The following is a 15,728-nucleotide window of genomic DNA, read 5'->3' as shown; positions in this document are numbered from 1 at the left end:
CAAATTAAGTCTGGTCATGCGTCTTTTCAAATGTCTACAGCTTAATTATTTTAAAAAATAATGCATAAAATATACTGTATCTTAAAATGGGAGATTTTAACTTCAATCACTAAATAACAGATATATACATACAAGTAGAACACGCATATAAACAATCTTTGAATGAGACTACAAATTTAATGTATAGTACCTTTATTACTCTTAGAGAAAATATTAGCCTATACAGGTACTTATATTATCATAACTTCTAACAATTAATAATACCTACCTTATTTTCACACCATAATTACTCCAAAGAAGGAATATGATTTCTTTATTATCGTATCCGTTGAAGAAATATTCTTGAATCTTTTCGTCAACAAACGCCATGTTGTGCAATGACTGCTGGGAATGTTATCCGGTTATAGAAAGTACTAGTCGATAGAGCGATGGTGCGATGACACGATGACGATAGTGCGATAAAGCAATAACGATGTCACGATATAGCATCGCGTCATCACTATCGCGCCATCGCATAATCGCTATCGCACCATCGCATCATCGCTATCGTGCCATCGCGCTATCGCTTCATCGTACCATCGCATCATCGTCATCACATTGTCGTGCCATCGCATCATCGCCATCGCGCTATCGCACCATCGCTTCATCGTTATCGCACCATCGCTTCATCGTCATCGCATTATCGCGTCATTGCACTATCGACTCAAACCTCGATGGTGCGATGATGCGATAGTGAACTGCATGGCCCTATCCGGATTCCATATTTCTCTTTGGGGGAATGTATCTTGACCGCAGTCTCAATCTAATTGCCGATAGTTTCATCCGCACTTCCGGTGGAGTACAAACCAATATCAGAGAAGCGTGATGAGAACACATCAAAGCTTCAGCAACCAGCGGATATGAATCCGCTGTAATTACAAGGCAATAAAGAAATAATCCGTTTAGAATACATCACTTTAAAGTGTCTGCAGGGATACCAAACCCTTGTACCCTTGTACTGACGGAACTTAATAACATTTATTGTCTTTATTGAATTTCCCATAAAAGGAATCACATTCTTATTCGGTTTATTTGTTGTCTTTATTCAATTATTTCAATATTTTTAGATTTCTTTGAAGAAAAGTATCTGTTAATGAAACATATTTTAATTTGTTTATATGGTATTTGAAGCAAACCGAAAATGTCTGCGGAAAAAGGAAGCTTGAGTTAAATACTGCATAGCACTTGATGTGCATGTATAAATGTCTATTGTTTAATATTTTCCAATAATTCTTGGTTTGCATGAAATGTTTGAAATGTGAGTAATATGACTTTGTTCGGTGTCTGGATCACCCTTTATGTTTGTTTCTAAGCATTCACACGCTACACCGCTCGGATGTCCGATAAATGGCGCTTTTGACGGGTAATTCTTCCTTAATTCCCTCATTTGGCAAACACAATTTGTCATCGAAACACTTACAAGATCTCTCATTGAAGATGACATCTCATAATGTAATCTAGCCCTTACATTAAAGGCTCCGAGAGAATCCCCGTGAACACTCGCTGATCCATTACGGCCGAGGGCATCACTTCATCACAAACACGATTCAATTATCGGCTCTGTTTTTGGACAGGCTAAGCATTACAGAGGCTGAGCATTACTTTTGTCAGTTCCTGAACTTCCAAAGTACGACTATTTGAATTTTTAGTTCAAACAAAATGTTCCAACTTGTGATTGCATGAACAAATACTTAAAACTACACATTAGCAGCCAAATTCTTCCTTTAAAGCTTTAGAAATTAACATAAGTTTGGTTACCGGTAGTTTAGTCTATTTGAAAACAATAACCATATACGTGTACGTTGATACTAAGCCAAGACTTGCTTCCATTACCAATGTAAGGGTAGAGCTCTGATAAGGTAATTATACGTCACATAAGCGGAGGCATATAAGATCTTTTATATGTCTGTGAATATAGTACTCACATATTATCCTTGTCCGCAAACAGAACTTTGTCACTGTGTACACATGTATTAATTTTTCAGAGCGATAGAGTACTCCTACTTTTGGGATCTTTCCTATGTCCAGTTGAGTCATTGTACTTCATAGAACTTTGAATAGTACCACATTTGAATCACTTTCTATTTCATTACTTGTTTTATAGTAATGATGGTCTGAATACTCGAAATTGTATTGGCAAAGCATGCTTTTTAGTAACATTTTTTATTGTTCAGTTTTCAAAACAAACATTTAAACCAGAACTTCATTGAATTGAGTCACATCTTTGCTAGAGTCCCACAGATAAAATCAACTTTTATTTTACCATCATTTATTAATATTGCAGCCCATAAAGCTGATTCTTATCTTCATTTTTTCCACCCCCCGGTCACGGCCCATCGTTTGGGCCTGGTGCGTTCAGTGAGATACCTGACGATAAGATTCCCTGTGGGGGGCCCTCCTCTGTAAATCGTCTGTCCGTCCCAATAAATTGAGCCTCCATCGTTCCAGCAGCACTTCTAGTTAAAATGAAAGCGCTATGGGAACACTAGATCGTAATTTGATTTATTTGCCAAGTAGATTTTTCTCCGATTTAATTCAATTTTTTGAAAGATTAAATCCTGGACTGGTAGTGAAAAAAATAACTTTGTGATCACGTTAAACGCTTCAGGTTACAGGTATTGATTTCCCATTATAATCTGTGTGCAATTAGATAGAAGTATGGCAAAAATACGTAAAAGTAGTTCAGTTCAGATATGTATGCAAAATGATTAACTGGAATGCATACACCATGGTCTTTTATTTAAAAAAATGACAAAAAATTCACTCTTCTATTGTTTGTTGAAAGCTATTGCCAATTACAGTGAATTAGAAGTACTGAGTCCTGAGAAAGTTATGACTTTCAAGAATTTATATTAATTGTACAAGCCAATTCAGAGAATCTCCCTGCTTCAAGAAAAAAGAGTGTGGAAAAACTGGACACACTTTGCAGATGGAGAAAGAAAAATGGTCAACCTTGACCTTTCATCTTTTGGCCTTAAAGCGAATAGGAGTCTTTTTAAGTTAAAGAAATTCATGACCAAAAGTTTCATTGCAAAAGCTTACAGAAAAACTAAAATTATTACCTGAAAACTATATGTGCAATATATACTTCTGACCTTGACCTTGGGACTTTTGAAGTGAGTTGTGAGATGTAATTTCATTGCAAAATCTCATTGCAAAAAGTTTTTGAAGATATAGTTTGGGGAAAAAAAAGTGTCACACAGAATTTCTGAATTTATGACCTTGACCTCTGACCTTTTGACCTCAAAATCTATAATGGTCTTCTTTAGGCCATAGGGAGTTGCGATATTAAATTTAATCGAAGAAAGCTCAAAGAAAAAAACTAAAGCTATCACCTGGAAAATGATATTGGCAATATGAATGTATGACCTTTGACTTTTTGACCTCAAAAATCAAAAGGGGTCTTTTTTAGGCAATGAGGAGTTGTGATATATAATTTCATTGCCAAAGCTCAAAGACCTTTTAAAATATCGTCCAGAAACAAAAGTGTTACATACAAATAGAATGTATGAATATATGACCTTGACCTCTGACCTTTTGACCTCAAAATTGATAGAGATCTTTTTTATATCATAAGGAGTTATGGTTTTAAATTTTATTGAAGAAAGCTCAAAGAAAACAAAGGTGATCATTTGTAATGTATGATTTTTCCCCCTTGAACTTTGACCTTTTGACCTCAAACATCAAAAAGGGTCTTTTTTAGGCCATAAGGGGTTGTGATGAAAAATTTCATTGCAAAAGCCCCAAGTTTTTTAAAGGTATTGTCCGGAAACGAAAGTGTTACACATAAACAGAATGTATTAGTTTATTGCCTTGACCTTTTGACCTCAGAATCAATAGGAGTCTTTTTTCGGCCATAGGGAGGTGTGGTAAAAAATTTCATTGGAAAAGCTCAAAGGCTTCTTACCGTTCACGGTAGCTCAGTCGGTAGAGCGCTCGCTCCGTGATTGGGAGGTCGTGAGTTCGAATCTCGGCCGCGACTGACCTAAGTCGATATAAAATGGGTAGCAACTGTTCCTTTGCCATGCGCTCGGCACTTTGAAGTGAAAGTCGCGGGTCCTTCGGATGAGACCTTAAAAACCGAGGCCCCGTGTCACGGCAGGCGTTGGCACGATAAAGATCCCTCACTGATCAATGGCCCTGAGTACGGTCAAAATTTAAAGCCCTTCACCGGTATCGTGACGTCTCTATAGGAGTGAAAAATTCTCGAATGGGACCTAAAACAATATACAATCAATCAATCAAAGGCTTCTTGAGATATTGTCCGAAAACGAAAGTGTTACACACAGACAGAATGTATAAGTTTATGACCTTGACTTTTGACCTTTTGACGTCAAAATCAATAGTGGTCTTCTTTAAGCCATAAGAAGTTCTGAAATAAATTTTCATTGCAAAAGCTCAAAGAATTTTTAAAGATATTGCCCGGAAACGAAAGTGTTACACACAAACAAAATGTATCAATTTATGACCTTGACCTTTTGATTTCAAAATGAATAGGGGTCTTCTTTGGGCCATAGGGAGTTGTGATTAAAAATTTCACTGCAAAAGCTCAAAGGCTTCTTGAGATATTGTCCTGAAACGAAAGTGTTACACACAGACAGAATGTATGAATTTATGACATTTACCTTTGACCTTTTGACGTCAAAATCAATAGGGGTCTTTTATAGGCCATAAAGAGTTGTGATATAAAATTTCTTCGCAAAAGCGTAGACTTTTCAAGATATTGCCCGGAAACGAAAGTGCTACACACAAACAAAATGTATTTATTTATGACCTTGACCTTATGACCTCAAAATCAATAGAGATCTTCTTTAGGCCATAGGAAGTTGTGGTTAAAAATTTCCTTGCAAAAGCTCAAAGGCTTCCTGAGATATCGCCCGGAAATTAAAGTGAGTTATGAATTTATGACCTTGACGATTTGACCTGAAAATCAATAGGAGTCTTCTTTAGGCCATAGTGAGTTGTGATATAAAATTTCATATCAAAAGCTCAAAGGCTTCTTGTGATATTGTCTGGAGACGAAAGTATTACACACAGACAGAAATAAAGACAGACGGATGGACGGAGAAAGACACAGATTAATATCCCCCACTTTCAGTGAAACGGGGGACAGAGACGTTGCTTTAACGTTCATATCCCTCATTCTACATACTGTTAATTGCTCTGTCCTAACCGCCTGCATCTCATTTCGCACAGTAATAAATGTTTTGATTAAATTTAATTTCAGTGGATTCAGATTACCTGCACTTAATTTAGCAACAGATAAAAAAGGAATCGTACAATTTAAAAAAAATTGTCCGAGTTACATTACTAAATTGCATTTTTTTAATGGAACTTTGAAGGTCATAAAAAGGAATATTGGTTGCTCAGTTATCCCTAGGCAAGTTCCTGATACACTTTTACGGAAGTTGCGGCTGATATGGCAACATGCCTTAATTTTTCTTTTTTGATTGATACACTTTGATCAGGCAAAGTGGCAAGTGTTCTTTTTGCATGCAGAGCACGAAAACAAAACATACCTATCCAATCCAAGTCCTAAATTCATTTTTTTTGGACAGATTAATAAGTAATTCCTTATGATCACATATAATTTATATACCCTATTTATTCACCGCAGTTGCTCAAATCCCTGCAATCGTTCAGTGAAGGATTTATGTTACTGATATAGATTTTATCAGTATTAATGATAATAATATCAAGTAAATCTGAGCATGAACCCTCTATCTCTACCCACCATGAATGGTTTTATTTTATTTCATTTCTATTTTTTTTTATGCATCTTTATTCATTTACGATTGAAATAAACAAGAAATCAGTTTATCCACTTTCCATCATTTTCAATATTGTTAGGATTCAAGATTAAAATTATATTTTTAAAAACTACATAGACATAAATCCTTTAAATCGTAATGAATGCTTTAGCCTATATGTCTTTGAACGAGTATAATATAAATATATGAAAATTATACAGATCAAATTTTTAACCATTTACAGATAGTTCTGAAAGCAATTTTCACCACAGGAAGGTGTAGGTGTATCCTTCCATCAAACACACAGGTCACATCCATTTTGTCAATTTATGGGAAACATTAAAAACTGGACGAATTTTTCCCCAAATTACGCTCTATCTTGCAGATTTTACTAACAAAAGTTTTATGCAAATGCAAAGTTTGTTGAAATGTTAGATCGATTACATTCAATCAGGAAAAATTAAATTGTCCGTTACATTTTATTGGACCTAAATGGAAAGAGCAAACACCATCAATGGGAGACGGACTTAATTCATATTCCGATACTGACAAACAATTTTTCCCTCACTGTACTCAAATAATTTCTTATCAGTTTACGATCTTATATCGATGCTTTTATACAATTAAAAAAAAAGTATGCTGCAAGTGTGTCAAAACTTTTAAACTCTACATAAATGATGCAATAGAAATCTTACATTGATCTTTATGAAAGTATTAACGATTTGTGACTAGTTATTTCACCGCACATCTAGGATATTTATATCTATTTGGAAATTCAGCCTAACAGAATATACACAGAAAGCCTACTGGATCGATACAGTCCAACATTAGATGATTCAGGAGTGTTCAAATATAAAAATATATATTGTATTGAATAAGAAGTCAATAAATTTAAATATTGTTTATGTCCCTGATTCAGAAACACGGATTCTTAAGCAGGAAAACTGACTTTTCCTGGAGGTAAGTACTATTCTTAATCTGTCGTATTGTGTCTATTTACATTATGATGTATGAATTATTAGAAGTTCTAACTTTTTATTCAAAACAGTTTAATATTTTGTCCTTTGGCAATGAAATAAGGATAATTAATGCAGCGATGTAGTTTGTTTATTTTTTTTAAGTCAAATGAAAATTTTGGATTGTTTTAAAAGCAGCTCATTGACTTTTAAGAAATTTTACATTAATTTTTGCTTTTATTCATGGCGGTATTCCTTGGATGAATCTTAGCATCAAACGGCATGCAATTCATAAATGTATAAACTCCCATGTAAAAGATACTTCAGAAATTTGATACATCATATCATATCATATATGTAATTTAAAAAAGGTCAACAAAATCACATTTTTAAACTGAATAGTAATCGCTGAGCAATTTCATACAGCTCGTTAAACTCATAAGCATGCCGTGCAAATATCCCAATTGCTTTTAAAAAAAAAAAAAACTGGATAAACCTAATCGAAAAAAAAAATGCTGGCAAATGTCTTTTTGCATATAGCACAATCTGAAAAGCTGCTTGAGAAAAAAAAATAGAAAAAAGCTTAATAACAAATGAAAAAAATTGTTGTATTAAAGAAATTATTGTTTGACATTCATCTAGCACGTACATTCTGACAATCAGCTCAAGATATCTTCATTACAGTTTCCAAATTGGATGATTTGGGAATTTGGTGGTAAGGGAACACGGTCCTTTGATGGGGCCACAGAGAACTCCATCCCCATTTGAAAGAATCTCTTGTCATTTCATTATCTCTGTTTACACAGAAAGTTTGATCTTCTAATGAGAATTTCTCTTCGAGTTGCCAAGTAAGAAGTCCAATGCAAAGCAAGTTAATGTTTCCTTGAATGTAATCATTCCTCTAGATTTTATTTCGGATATTGCTCAAATATTTCCACACAATATAATTCACATGACCCGTGCACTATACTGATTTTAGCTTCTTTTGTAATTTTAGCAGGAATGCTCGATTGTCGTTTAATTCTGCTATATATATTTCTAGCTATCTAAGACACAGGGGCCGGTAACATACATGTACCATGTTTGATTCTATGTTTTAGAGGGGAAAGCCTACTCTACAAGAAGGAAAAATTCCTTTTTTGTATATAGTATGAATATATGACCTTGTATATATAGTGATCACGTAAAATCAAGCAAAGTATGCTATTGGCCATCATGATCTAAGATGCACAGAATCTGATGCATTTAATTTCGGAAATTACTCAGTAATTATGCTCTGTTCAATGACTGTCCTGTGATTTTTTTTAAAAACGTTTCTGATAAGTATAAGTGTACGATTTTTCTGTAAGTGGCACTAACTAGCATGAACTTCATTTACTGAAAATAAACACGATTTTTTCCCCATATATAATCAATTCAACAAGTAACGATGAATTTTTCCTTATTATATTGCATAAAATTACTCACCAAACTGCTGTACCATTCCGGAGTAGTAAACAGAATGAAGGAGATGGGTGAACAAGACGTGCAGAATGCCTATAGCTTCAGATGTGTTAAATTCATATTCAGTTTGTGTATTTAATATTTAGTGTAAAGTTCTCTTTATTGCAATTTATGAAATTATGATAAACAAAACTTTTCTGAGGAAAATTTTCTCGACAAAAAATTATTCTGCTATTAAAAAAATAATGTGTTATTCGTGGGGTTCGAACCCTAGCAATAAAAATCCTGTTCATCATTTTCCTTTCAGACTAACGCGCTAACCACTACGCTACACAATTCCTGATGAATTGTGGCATTTAAATCATGTTTGTGATATGACCCTTGACTAAATGGACTTCACGTATTTCTCAGAAAATGCGAATGTTGTGTCATAAACGTGTATTTTAAGGTATTGTGGGTCTTGGCTCCAAGTTTTTGTTAACCAAAAAATGTATCTTTTTTCGCAAACTTTGAGGATAAACTTTCAAAAAAATGGAGCGAAGACCCACTCATATCGAAAAATTGTGTTATAGTATGAGAAAGTGATCCTTTTTGTCCTCTTTAGAGCGTGTGTGCTATTTCATAGGCAAATAATTTCAATCTTTTTGAGATTTTTGCTAATTGTGGAGATTTTACATAAAGTATACTTTAATTTAAGATGAAATATCAAAGAAAATTTTGTTACAATTGAGATTTAATTTTTCACCTTCATGTTTGTCGCACTATAGGCACTTCGCTCGCCTTGTACGCCCATCTTCTTTGTCTTTTCCATCTTCCCTCTTTTGCTAAGCAAAAACTAATAAATGTAAATTCTTTTTTAAATTGCATCTTCCTTTTATTGTTATAAATCTGTCTAGCAATATATAAATGAATATATTTTTTTTTTATTTTTGGCTAAAAAAGTACCATATGTACTATTGGAAGAAATGATAACTATCATGTGCATACTCTGCGCATGTTGCTAATGTCAGTCTTGAGGCGATCTTTTCCGTGAAAGTCGAATGCTCTCAAATAATTACTGAAAATGCTTACACAAGAAAAATGGAAATTCAATCAACTGTTAGAATTCAAGTGCTATTTCGCTTAAATACAAATAAAAAAGCGTTTAACCATTTTACTAACGACTTAAGTGGGTTTATTTGAACTGAATGTACAATAATCACGATTTTTAGTTTTAAGAATATTGTTTTAAGTTCATTTCCTCTGAAATTTGCTTCTTTTATGTCCATTTTCATTATTTTGTATTTCACGTCACGCGAGACATCGTATCGAGCCTACAATCTAAAATTGATGTGAAACATAAACTTATAAATGTATAATAATTATTGAAGTAACTGGTTTAATGCAATTACTCTCATTCACGAAACTTATCATAAGGGAGATAATTTCTTAGAACGGTGTAGAATGGCTGTTAGTTGCAATTGAATTCTTCCTCTCACGGGACTAGGTTTATGTGTCGTGTGATTATTCTGGTAAGAGCAAGAAACCATACATATTCACGCCGACACGTTACTGTCTGTTTCTTCTCTGCAAGTCAGTGTAACATAACGCATACTGTTACTAAAGAATGCTAATCCCTAGAGGAAATTATATAATACAATGTAGGTCTAACCTTAAACCATAACAGCATTGTATTTTGGTTAATTGCAGTGTTTATCTTAGATAAATCACCAATGGACATTATGATGTAACTGTGTTACGTTATCAGTAAATATGCACGTACAAGTTAGTAAATGTAACTCTGCGAAACAAATGCAGATGTTATTTGATCTTTGGATGATCAGCATGCAAGGACAGCAAAGATCAGTAAGTACTAGTACTGGTACATAATACACATGTAGTACAAACCTCAGAAAAATTAGCAGTTCATTATTGTTATATGCAACTATGGACTGCGAAATAAACATTAGTTTTATACTTAACTGTTTACCTTTGTCGCCTTAAAGCAGTCCTTTTTTTTTTTTTTGAATTTTTTTTTTGACACACAAAAAATTACATGTATCATCAATTGGAGTAATGTGTAGAATTAATTTTTGTTTTTATCTTATGGTACATACATATTGTAATGCTATTGAAAATGTAGACTATTCTTTTTATTATTTTTTTTATTTGATAATTTAAACCAAAAAAAAAAATAATAATAATAACGAGAACAGAGATATATTTCTTAATTATGACATATCATATGAATCGAGAGAATAACATAGCCAATAATAAATAGTTCTGTAAACATACTGTGTTAGTTAATGCTTTTGCTAAGATTACTTTAATCTCTGAAATTAAAAAAAATTGCTGATTTAATTTCTAAAATATGTTGAGAATATCAATTAAATCTACACTTCCTAGCTTATTAAGGTACTAGTATGAATAAGATAAATAAAATGTACGTTGTACAAATCAAACACATATATTTAAAATAACACTGGGTATTTAAAATGTCACACTAAGAAAAATATAATAATAAAATGAACCTGTAATTTTATGTAAATTCAAGTGCACAATTATTAACATCAATTTACCGTTTTCTACGTTTCTTTCTTATGAGAGATTTCGTGAAAAATACTCTTTACTTAATACAAATTTCACTTCCAGAAAAAAAATTTAGTAAAAAATCTTTTATACACAGTGTATGAAGGTAACTCTAAGACTAAGCTTGGGTGCACTAAAGTCGCAAACATTGAATTTGCCAGTAAGCAAGGACAAAAACGTTTCTTCTCTTGAGAAAAATTGTAACAAATAGACGAGGGTGGAAGTACTTTTTGAATGGTTCACAGTAGACTATGGACTTCCTAAATTGTTTGAACGTGTCCTCAATTAAGCAAAATGCTAGATAAATTGTCTCTCCAAAGCCTACTAAATGCTATTCAAATTCTGAGTTTTTTCGCCATTTTGCAACTTGTTGTAAAATAGCATAATATTTCAAATTACTTTTAACTTCTTAAGGGAATTTATAAGCTTGTTTTGAAACTCCCTGGTCTCAACGTTTACATATTCATTTCTCAACATTCTTTAAAGTACTTAAAGCTTGCGCGGATTTAGAGAGGGGGGGTGTCGGGGGGTGGGTGGGTGGGTCCGGACCCCCCCCCGGAATTTGCAGTATTTAAAGTATATACTGATGCAAATCAAATATGACTTTGGAACCACCCCCACCCCCCACCCCACCCCCGGAAAATGTGGACACCACCACCACCACGAAATAGGTTTTTTTCACGTTTGGGAAAGGGATTTTTTTGGGGGGGGGGGTTTCTTGCTTGTCAGGAAATTTTCTGGGTTGGATTTTTTTTCGACTTTTGTGGAACCCCCCCCCCCCCCAAATAAAAATAAAAATCCTGGATTCGAGCCTGTTGAAGACTCTAAATATAGTTGTGTATTATTTTAGAAAACATGCCATTGCATTGTACGGATCCTACGACATCAAATTTACATTAATCATGTTGTACCTCCTGTATCATTTGGTTAGGAATAAATTTTAAATTAGCCCCGGTATACGAGGGTCGTCCGGTAAAATCGTGGATAAGTTGTCTAGAATGAAAAAAATAATCATCATTGCGTTTTTCATCAATATACATAGCAAATTACAAATAGATATATGCTCAAATTAACAAAATATGAGACTTTATGTTTTATGTGGTATCGCCTTATGGCGCACGGATGATTACGTCAACGTGTCTAAAGCAGCGTCACATTCCCTCTTTGCAAAACAAAAGTTGGATAAGCCCCACTTAAATTCGGGGATTTCATTGATGCACATACTTGAGTTTCCCTTTTTCCTCCATAAATAGTCAAGGAACCAATCTCACACACACATGCGACCTTCTTCATGAAGATTTATTAGTAAGTTATGGACAGTACTCTCACTTTCAGTCAACTAAAAATCTTATATCGACGATCTACAGTGACAGCGTCTTTCGCTATTGCCAATAGTTGTTTGACCGTATCATAGGGACTTGTCTTCCGGATTGTTAAATATAAAATAAATTTTAAAAATTTTGAATCTTCTTTAAATACACTTAAAAGTTGTTAAAATAGAGATTCTGACACTTTCAGTCAAGAAAAACCACACCTATATACATAAACTCTACGTATAGATGTGGTACGTCTTTTTTGAAGGACTCGTTTTTTTGGATAGAGTCGCTGAGTTAGGGGTTGATCCTTGCGTTGTGGGTTCGAATCCCACGGCGGGACGTGGAGACCGGTGCTTCGGGTGAGACCGTTGTTTGTTTGCGTGCTTTACGCTCCTTCAAGAATATTTCATCCATGTTGGCACGCCACCAATTGCCGGTCGAATATTGCAAATTTAAACTTGTACTGGGAAATTATGAGCATTGAACAGTAAGGGATCTTTGGCGGAAGGGGGGGAGTGAAGTACCAGGGGAACAAGATTGTGAATTCTGTCATTATAAAACCTAACTGAGGTCAATTCAAAGTTTACAAAACGATAGCCCCCAAAGCCCTGTTTCTTTTAAATTTTAGATTAATATTTGGTACCACCCGAAAGGTATTGCAACTGACTGTTCAGTTTGCTAGTATTTTCTTGTTAGAACTAAAATTCATTTATCAATATATTTTTTCTGCATCATACATTGGATCGCATGGGCAGCTTTTATTCATTCGAGTCAAACAATACTCTTTGACTTTTGAACTCATCATTGAATTTTCCGTAAAGGAAAACATCTCAACTTCTGTTTCCTTGATAATCTTTTTTTTTCTACAATACAATATGAATGAACAAAAAATCCTAGCTTAAAATTAAAATTTTGTCAGTTAAAATTGTTACAGAAAAAAGAATGTGTCCTGAATTAAACTAAAAACGGTGTTCCCTACCTTTTCGGTGTTTATAAGGTTCGACACCAAGAACTACAAGTGGTGTATTTATATATTTCGATATGGGTAATTGAAATGTTTTTTTTAAAATAAAAGCTTAATTATCATGATAATTTTTTTTATTAATATCTTTGGGTTTTTTTCAGCATATGATTCTTTCTGGCATCAGTTTTAAGCATAAAAGAAATGTATTCAAAATTTCAAAGAAATATGAATTTCACTAGTTAAATAAATAATTTTATCAATAAAACATAACTATTTATTCTTTTTCCTTCCAATAGACCTCTAACTAACATGATGTTGTTTACTTGTAGAAAATACCCTTATGCCCAGAGAATTGTAAAAAAAATTAAAACTGGATATTACCAAAAAGTTAGAGAAAATATTGTTTTAAATGCAGCTCAAAACTGCTTTGATTTGAATCAAAAGAGAGTCAGTGGTATTCGAAGTTGCTTGGAATGAATTCAATATTTCTTTGTAACAGATATCCTTTTATCAATCTTCCATACTACAATATAGATCTGTTGCACTTGGATATTGGAATACATTTCAAGCGATATTCCATGGCTGTATCTTTTTTACCTGATGGTATTGAATATTTAACTTTAATTGTTCCCGTTTTTAAATATAAATCTACAGTGTGTGCTTTAATTACAAAGTTAACATGATTTGGCTATTAATGTTGCAGCTTAGTAAAAAAAAAAAAAAATAGGATGCGACTTTTATGTTTTTCCTCGGTTTTATGCATAATGACTAAATAGGCGATTTTTCTTTGCTCATTTATGCTTATAACCAATACATTACCAAGGAGACGATAATTGATAAATGACGGTGTATAAGACTCTAAATTACAGATTACAACCCAGCATTAACCCTCATTACCTGATGAACGTAAGGACATTTAAGGGTTGCTGATGTTCTGTCGTTGAATTATTCCCTTATTATGCTGTTTTCTCCCTGGAATTAAGAATACAAGTTTCAACATCAATCATATATGACAATTCAATTTGCTTGATGCTCCATATGTAAACGAGTCTCCGTCTGCAAAAGTCGTAAGATTATTAAACTCTCTTATAGTTTATGGAAAGTAAGGGAAAAAAGTGTCGATTTATAATGCGGTATTATTCTCTTTTCATTGTTCTTCTACAACTGTTGTGTTCCTAGAAATGTAGTCAAAATATGCGTGTTCTATTACCTCTTATTTAGGACATTAGCACGAGAATTTTATATTAAAATATACACAATGACGGCGTCGTGGGACCTATTCGGGACTATTGGCGCCAATGTATTTGGCGGGAACCGTTTTTCTTTCCTTTTTCCCGTTTTACGAGAGAAGTATAATGCATCAAGACATTTCTATTTATGTGAGAATATTCTTGATAATAAACGTATTGATTCAGAACTACAAATTTGATGGACATTTCATCCTGCTTGTTATTTTCAGAATTGATAGATATCCATTTCACATAATCGACCAATAACTGATATACGCTAGTAATATATCAAATAAAGAAATGGCGAACATAAGGAAAGCCCTTTTAAGATCTTGAAACTTTTTGAACAATTATTTTATCCAGGGCCATAGGAAGCTATTTCATTAGGGGTCTGGGAAGGGAGGGGGCAACTAAATTTTCTGTTTGGATGGGCACTAACAAGCAAGAATGAATTCCTTGACAAGCTGAAAAAAAAGGTCATCAGACGTAACTATTGAAGGGGCAACTATATAATGTAGCTCTATTTTCTACAGTGTACTATGATAAGATAAGATAAGATAAGATAAGATATGTTTTATTACTAATTCAGTGCCCAAATGAGCATTAAGAGAACAAACTTACAAGAGAAAGGCCTAAAATATAGTTGAAAGAAAAAGAAAAAAAAATCATTTAGACATACATGCACCTATATAAACATGTACATAAAATAGACATATGACTCTTCAATGTATATATACATATATATACACATATACATACATACACACACATACACACATACATACATATATATATATATATATATATATATATATATATATATATATATATATATATATATATATATATATATATATATATATATATATATATATATATATATATATATATATATATATATATACACACATACATACACATACATATACATATATACACATATATACACACATTGTGGTAGGGGGCATCAACATAAAATGACAATTAATGCACATGCATTTTCAAACTTAATGTTTATAAGATAGAATATTAAAAAAAAAAATGCAAAGTACATTAGTAGTAAAGACTGAAGTACACATGAATTGAAAAATTATGTATTTTCTAACATTTTTACTTTTATTATTTTTTTATGAGGTTTTTTCTCTTAATAAAAGATTTGGATAAAAAGTCACATAGTTTAAATAATATATTGTGATCTTCATTTGTCATAATCCATAAAAATTTTTGATTGTTGGACAGAGTGTTGAAATTTTTATAATTGTCACTTATACTGGCAAAATTATTTGGGGGACCACATCCCGTGCCTCCCCTCCGGTTCCTACAGCCATAATATCAGCATTTAAAAAAAGGAAAGGAGTACTGCCTCCATAGTTTATATGTCAGTAACACTTCGCGTACTCATCTCTTTTCCGCAACTCTTCCTATACCACTAAATGATATTTAATGAGATTTCCACTGAATCT

This window comes from Saccostrea echinata, unplaced genomic scaffold (genome assembly GCF_033153115.1).
Source record: "Saccostrea echinata isolate AGI-Se365-2 ecotype Australia unplaced genomic scaffold, CSIRO_AGI_Sech_v1 ptg000022l, whole genome shotgun sequence".
NCBI classification, from domain to species: Eukaryota; Metazoa; Mollusca; class Bivalvia; order Ostreida; family Ostreidae; genus Saccostrea; species Saccostrea echinata.
Note: the sequence above shows the minus strand (reverse complement) of the source record.